Genomic DNA, 8,415 nt, shown 5'->3' on the forward strand with positions numbered 1-8,415 from the left:
CCCCCTTTGCCCCCCCCCTCTGGGCGGCCCTGTTTTGGACTGCAGTTGGTAAAACAAGCATTTTCTAATAAGTGTGTACCAGCCATTAAAATCTTATAACATTAAGGTATAGTCATTTATTCCATTACTTCTGCTCTTAAATGTAAAGTTAATTTTGTTATATAAATATTGAAAAAAGTATCGTTGATGCTGTTATCTGAGCTGCTAATGATTCATTACACTGCTTGTTTTAGTAATTGTTTCATAGACAATCCTTTCAGGGTTCTTTCTCTGTGTGACAAATAGCAAATACCTTCTGCAGTCCAGAGGTGGTAGAAATAATGATCAGTGTAATACAAAATAACTCTCTTGAAGCACAAGGCTAGTGAAGAGATCTCCCTTGTGGACTCCAAAGAGGACAAACATTTACACAAAGATTATTAGTAACTAATTTAGTGAAGCATTGTGACCACAGCCCCTTTGCACAGCTGGTTTTAAATGCTCTGCCCAGTCTAGTTTTGATGGTATCAAGCAATATAACTTCCATCCCTTTCCACAGGAAATTTCCACAGCCTAAGGGTATGTCTACACAGCACAATAAACCCAGATTTCTGTGACCCGCACCTGCAGACTTGGTGTTTCCAAGCCCTCGCTTGAGCATCTGCACTACAATGTAACAACCATACTGCACTATGCAGACCCAAATCAGAACTTCTGCAAGTGTATACTATAATTTCCCAGGGTTCTTCGCACCCTCATCCTCTGAAGCCATTCTGGGCTTGTTTCACAGTGGGTTGTGGGACAACATCTGTCAGTCCCGCAGGAGCTGACTGGAAGTGTTTTGGGTGCTACCGGAGGCAACTAGGAAGCATATTGTATTGAGCTTGGAGCATTGAGCTCCTAACACCTTGTGATTAAGGGAGAAGTGTGAAGATATCAAAGCTAATTTATTGTGAACACAAAACGCGCCTACACATTTTATTTATTTAATTTTAACAGGGCAGATTGGAAAGAGACAGATGGGGAGCAGGATGCAGAAAAAGGCCACTTGCTGCTAGTTTGTACAAGACCATCTGTTCTTCAGAAAACGTGCTGTATGTACATCAAGTTAAGATTTAGGTTTCTTACATAGTTGCAAAAAGCATAAAAATATGGACACACAACCATTTAAGTTCAAGTCCAGGTCGTCAGATTGAGTGTGGAGTCTGCCCAAACTATCCCACAATCCCCCGGGGTTGTGCTTCCCAGCCCTTCAATCCCAAATCTTGCCATTCACTTCCCAGGAAACAGCAGTGACCTCCTGGTTCAAATGCAGCCATCACAAGCTCTGTCGGAGGAGAGCCAGCTGGTGGATGAAAGGTGAGAAGTGACCCTGGAGATGAGGTCAGTAATAGAAGAGGCTATGCTGCCAGAGCAGCTACAGCACCTTCTGGGTCTGTACTCAGAAGAGCTATTTGGGAATGGCCTTGGGGAGCAGCCCCCTTCAAAACTGGCATCAGAACACATAGGAGGCCTTAGCCAGAGCCTGGTAAGTTTTTGTCACCATGGTATTTTTTGTTAATATATGGAGGGGAAGGATTTCCAGCTTACAGGCCTATTAAGTTACTAATGGAATCTGAGGTTGGTGGTGTGTTTCTGTTCAAGGTGGAACCTGGGCCATTTCCCTAGTCCTCCATTGTCCTGCCGATACCAGTTGGGATTCAAAATGGACACTGCAAAAATTGGGAAAAGGTTAAACAAGCCGTTATCATGAAACCTTTTCTAGTTACTCCCTGGTTGGTGATAATATGGGTTGGGGAGTCCATAATTAATAGCCTCACATACCCCTCTCATCACATACAGCACATCTTATAAACTGGGCACACCTGCACTGTCCCAGCATGCCTGTGAGGCCCCAAAATCCTCACTGTTATGAGTGCAAACAAAACCGGAGTGTGGATTTGGTCCAGTGCTGGCTAAAATACATGAATCCAAATTGCAGTGGAAGGTGGCTGTCTGACTGTGTTAGGACTCCCAATGCTGGGCAGCAACTTGGTGCTTGTAAGGAGGCTGTACTGCATCTCCATTCTAAATTAACATCATCTTGATTTTTATCACAAATTTTCACCCATTGCTGGCTGAAGATGAAAGTGAACATCTCACAGAGTAGGAACTCCAGACGGTCTGTTGGGTTCCAGGAAAGGGCATTTTTATTAGTGCCACTTCTGTAAATCGTGAGCCCCCTCCATTCTGAGATATACTGGTTGGTCACTAGACTCCTAAACACCTTTTTAGCATATATGAATGACTGTCCTCTGCTGGCCTGGAAGAGGAATTCATGCTTCCACTGAAGGATCTCCAGAATATCAATGCTTTTCAGAGCTTGTCCTTCCAGAGAAGATCGAAAAATCATTGCTAGTAACAAGCCCACTTGTTATGAGGGTTCACCTGAACCCTCAGAGAAGATGAAGAGGATATAGAAATAATTTTATTTTAATTTTGTATGAACGTCTTACCATGATGTTTTATGGTTTCCAGTGCTGCTCCTAGGATATCTGAAGTGTATGGTGGGTTTTCTTTTTGGTAAAATAGTACACAGACCATTAATAAACAGTATAATCTTTTGACCTTGAACTAAAGCAACCCCCTTCATAGAGTAGGACTTGTAATTATTTATCTTGCTCAGAGAGTGACGTGCTCCGTCTCTCTCCTTTCAAGGCCCTTCCATCTCCACAGAGCAAACACATGACACAAGGAACCTGGGAGTACAGACCAACCTACTGCAAGGAAGGAGGAAGCTGATGGAAGAGCTGCTGGATAGAACTGATGGCAGAGAGTGTTCCAGAATGAGATCACAAGTTTGGCTGATAAAGGTAACAGTATTGATATAATATACTTAGACCTCTGTGAGGCATTTGACTTTGTACCGCAGGACATTTTGGTTAAAAAACTAGAACAAAATTAAATTAATATGATACACATCAAGTGGATTAACAACTGGCTAACAGATAGGTGTCAAAATGTAACTGTAAACAGGGAATTGTCATCGAGCGGGTCTGTTCCCAGTGAGATCCCACAGTGATCGGTTATTGGCCTTACGCTAGTTAACATTGATAAAAATGACCTCTAAGAAAACATAAAATCATCACTCATAAAGTTTGCAGTTGACACTAAAATTGGGTAAGTGGTAAATAATGAAGAGAACAGGCCACTGATTCAGAGCAATTTGGATTGCTTGGTAAACTGGGCAGAAACAAACAATATGCATTTTAATATGGCTAAATGTATACATCAAGTAATAAAGAATGTAGGCTATACTTACAAGATGGGGGATTCTTTCCTGGGAAGCAGTGACTCTGAAAAAGATTTGGGAGTGGAAGTAAATAATCAGCTGAATATGAACTCCCAGTGTGACACTGTGGTCAAAAGAGCTAATGCGATCTTGTGATGCATAAACAGGGGAATCTTGAGTAGAAGTAGAAAGGTTATTTTACCTCTGTATTTAGCACCAGCATGACTGCTGCTGGAATAGTGTGTCCAGTTCTGGTGCCCACAGTTCAAGAAGTCTGTTGATAAAGTGGAGAGGGGTCAGAGAAAAACCATGAGAATGATAGTGATAGACTCAAGATGCTCAGTCTATTTAGCTTAACAAAGAGAAGGTTAAGAGGTGATTTGATTAAATTCTACATGGGGAATAAATATTTAACAATGAGCTCTTCAATCTAGCAAAGAAAGGTATAACATGATCTAATGGTTGGAAGTTGAAGCTAGACAAATTCAGACTGGAAATAAAAATGTATGCCTTAACTGTGAGAGTGATTAACCATTGGAACAGTTTACCAAAGCTCATGGTGGATTCTCCCCCACTGACCATTTTTAAATCAAGATTGGATGTTTTTCTAAAAGTTATGCTCTAGGAATTATTTTGGTGAAATTCTGTGACCCATGTTATACAGGAGATCAGACTAGATGATCACAGTGGACCATTCTGGCCTTGGAATCTATGAATGAATCTATTACCAGACAAAATACTGACCTTTGCAACTACAATGATAGCCTGTATAAAAAAAAATAAATATGTAAATGGTACCATGGATAGAGATAAATATAATAGGGAGGCATTAAGTGATCCAGGGATACCGTTAAAAATAAGTTTAAAATATTTATTTCAGAACAGAAAGTGATAGCAGGAGAAGTATTCTTAGATCACTACCACACTTCAAAGAAATGCAGAGGAAAGTGAATTTTGGAATTAAATTTTATCATAAAGAACAGTTATGACACTTACCCATTTGGATCAAAGTTTCAGCTGCTTGCACATTGAGTATGGTATATCCTATGACATCCTGCATGTGCACTAATGAGCATGTGGATTGACAAATTGGATACTTATGTGTGCAAATGGGTTGATGAACAATTACTTGATTTGTGCATGCAAATTATTTAAAAGCAATCTCTCCTCACCCAGTCTAATGTAGCACCAACTTCTAGGGGTCTTGGGGAACTTTTGTGTCTCATGTATATCAATCTCTTTATGTTGTAGGTGCCTCAGAGAAGGGAACTCCTCATCATCTAAGGACTGAGTCTTCCATACTGTTGATACTTCATAATTAATAATGAATTAAATAGCAACATAAACAATGGATATCAAAATGAAAGGTCTACCAAAGTAATATCGCTTCAAGAAGTTTTGGTTGCAATTTGCTAACAGGTGTTTAGTTGTGAGAGGTGAACTTCAAATGGTTTGGCCTTTGGGTTTGGTTCAGATGAGCTGCCAAATATTCAGAAGCCTATTTGAACTCCTTGGGTCTCCAAATAAAGGTAGAAATCTAGTTACAATCCCCTATCAGGCTGGGGCCACGTAGTATTCTCTTTCTTGTGGAACCAGGAAGTGCAGTCCTGCAAAAGCATTAGGGCAATTGCCCCCAACCAACCTTATTTTTTTTCACATCTAAAAGATATAGTATGAGTTCTGAGCGAAAATTCAATGTAATTTGTAGGCTCTGATCCTGCAGACATATAAGAAGGTGCTTCACTTTATGTTCATGAGTAGTCCCACTGAAATTAATGGGACCACTTACCTATGTGAAATTTAGTACTTGAATATATGTTTGCAAGATTGGAGCCTGAGTTGTTCTAACTGGTTCACCCATTGCTAGTTTTCCCCGATCACTTTAGGTTCCTCCTCACCACCATATTAGTTGCCAGTTATCTCTGTCACTCTCAGCTTTTTAGATGGGAGTTTGAAGTCAGCATGAATAGAACAGATAGTACTTCTGCTTCATGCAGTACAGATTATCTTTCATTATGTTCTTGAAGTTATTCAAGTTAAATTACATAGTCTGCTTCAGTACTTCTAAATATGAATCTTGAAATTACAGAAGGAACAGAAATGTTTGAAGATTTTTATCCTTAAAAGCAGTGTGACTGTCTCCAAATCCAATGTTAGATAATAAGTTTAATAACATTCATTGATAGAAGATAACGTCTTCTTCGGTGCTTGCTTCCAAGTGTGAAAAATGTCCTTTATTTCTGTTGAGTTCAGTTTTATACTATAAATCAAATGTACATGAGTGAGATTTCTAAGAAAAAATGCAACAAGGTTATAGTTAAAATGACTCTCTGTTGAACACTAAAGAGACAAAAAGGATGGTTATTTTTTAACATTATTTTAAATTTACAAGGATAACAAATGTAAGGAGGTCTGTTTTACATTTTTATTACAATGAATTTAACACATTATCCTATTCAATATGAATAATTTAGATGGAGCAACAGCCATGCATTCTTTGCCTAAAATACATTCAGGAATAAAAATATCAGACAAGTTACTAGATGTATCCATTAGAACAGGAGTCTCAAACATGCAGGCCCGCGGAGTCATTTCCTGTGGCCCACCACAGACACCAACTCCATGGGTGCTCCGGGGCTGGAGCACCTACAGGGAAAAATTAGTGGGTGCTCTGCACCCACCGGCAGCCAAGCTCCCCTCCCCCCTGCCACCCTTCTCCCCCCCGAGCACTCTGTGTTCCCGCTCCTCTGCCTACCTCCCAGCGCTTCCCGCTGCCAAACAGCTGTTTGGCGGCGCTTAGGATTTTCCAGGAGGGAGTGGGGAGGAGCAGGGACGTGGCATGCTCATGGGAGGAGGTGGAGAACAGGGGGGCTGGGGCGGGGATTTGGGGAAAGGGTTGGAATGGTGGAAGGGAAGGGATGGGAAGAAGTGGGACAAGGGTGGGGCCTCATGGAAGGGATGGAGTGGGGCCGGGGCCGGGAGCAGTGTGGGGGTCTTCAACGGAAGTAATTCTAAAAGTAAGTGCGTGTTTTGTCGTTTGAGTGAGGTACATTACTGAGTGTTTATATTTTATTAAAACCCCTCGGAAATGACTTCGGTGTAAAAAAAAAAAAAGAACACTCATGGAAGAAAAGAGTTTTCCAAGACAAATGGGAGAATGTATATTTTTTCACAGAGGTAAAAGATGCCTTATTTATCAGCAAACGATTGCTGTTCCCAAGGAGTATAACGTGCATCAGCACTACGACACGAGGCACCATGAAAAATAGGATGCATTTACTGGAAAAATCATAGAGGAAAAAGTTCGGCAACTTAAAGCAGCATTTGCCAAGCAAAGAAATTTCTTTTTGGAGATTAACAAGTCTAGCGAAGATTCAGTAAGAGCAAGTTTTATGATAAGTGAAATGATAACTAAATCATCACAACCTTTTACAGAAGGCCTGTTCATAAAAGAATGTCTTGTGAAGGCCCGCGAAATTTTATGTCCTGATAGGAAGTTTTTGAAGGCATAAGCTTGTCTGCCAAAACATTTGCCTGCAGGATAATGGCTTTAGCAGATAATGTGCAAAAACAATTGATTCAAATGGAAAAAGACTTTGAAGCATTTTCAATTGCTCTTGATGAGAGTACAGATGTATCAGATGTGCAGTGTTCTTTAGGGGTGTGGATTGTAATTTGAATATAACTGAAGAATTGCTAGACTTAATGTCACTGAAGGGACCACAACAGGACGTGACATATTTCAAGGACTGGAAGAGTGCATTGAAAAAGCTGCACTGCCATGGAACAAACTCGTATCTTTGGCGAAGGACGGTGTGCCATCAATGTGCTCTGAAAATGTTGGTGTGGTTGGATTATTGAAGACCAAACTGAACAGCTTCAATATACCAGGGATTTGCTTCACCAGTATAGATTTCATTTTGCCCCAAGGAGCCCTATGTAGTAAAAGTCTACAAATAAAGGAAGTTATGGATGTAGTTGTTAAAACCGTTGATTTTATACGTGCACGAGGGCTGAATCACAGACAGTTCACTTCTTTTCTAGCCAGTATGGACAGCGAATATGGGGAACTTCTATATCACACTCAGGTGAGATGGATGAGTCATGGAAATGTTCTGAAGTGTTTTTTTGCACTTAGAGAGGAGATTGATTCCTTCATGAAAATGAAAAACAAGGAGGTTCCACAGCTTGCTGATTCCACTTTTATCTGCAACCTTGCTTTTCTAACAGATGTAACTGATCACCTGAATGCACTGAACTTGAAGCTTCAGGGTAGAAAACAGGTGATAACACAGATGTATGACAGTGCTAAGTCATTCAAAGAAAAGCTTACTTTGTGGGGGAAACAGCTGATTGCTGGCAATTTGGTCCATTTCTCGACTCTGAATTCCTTAGGAAAAGTTGAACCCAAATCCTTGAAAGAATATGCAGGTATTATTTCTAACTTACACAAACAGTTTTATGTGCGGTTTAAAGAACCACATTTTCAACTTTTTCCCCCCACCATTTGCTGTGGAAATTGACAATGTTGTAGAGGAAATGCAGATGGAGTTAGTGGAGCTTCAGTGTGATACCATTTTGAAGCAGAAGTATACAGATGTTGAAATTCCAGAATTCTACTGGTTTCTTTCACAAGAAAGATTTCCCATGTTATTCTCTGCTTCCACAAGGGTAATGGTAATGTTTGGAAGTACATATATATATATATGAACAGTTTTTCTCCTCCATGAAGATTAACATATCTGTGTTAAGGTCAAGGCTCACTGAGGAACATTTGCAAGCAACAATGAGACTGGTTTTGTCTCAGGATATCCAACCTAATATTGATGCTCTGGTTAATGCAAAACGCTGCCAGCTAAGTGGCCAAAAATGAAATGACTGTCAAAATTAGCACTGACTTTTGGCATTACAGTTTTAAAAAAGTTAATACATTGACTTTTAATAGCATATTATATTACTCTTCATTTTTGACTATACTTTTGTATCATTGTATGAAAAGGTTTCAGTGATGCGGCCCTCGGGCCAATGTACTAGTCCTCATGTGGCCCTCGTGGTGATTTGAGTTTGAGACCCCTGTCCTAGACCCTGCTAGAGAGTGTTTACCAGTAACAGCAGGAACAAAGCTGAAACGGAAGTGGTAGCAGGCAGGTGTTTGCACAGAGCAA

General features: G+C 40.3%; 1 long non-coding RNA gene across 1 annotated transcript; it reads left to right on the forward strand.

The window, feature by feature from the left end:
- The first annotated feature begins 2,262 nt into the window (after window positions 1-2,262).
- LOC123374665 lies at window positions 2,263-7,890 on the forward strand. Its single transcript, XR_006581151.1, has 3 exons — window positions 2,263-2,831; window positions 4,502-4,617; window positions 6,426-7,890. It is a non-coding gene; the product is annotated as an uncharacterized LOC123374665 (long non-coding RNA).
- Window positions 7,891-8,415: the final 525 nt, after the last annotated feature.

The sequence above is a fragment of the Mauremys mutica genome, chromosome 7 (genome assembly GCF_020497125.1).
Source record: "Mauremys mutica isolate MM-2020 ecotype Southern chromosome 7, ASM2049712v1, whole genome shotgun sequence".
Lineage (NCBI taxonomy): Eukaryota > Metazoa > Chordata > Testudines > Geoemydidae > Mauremys > Mauremys mutica.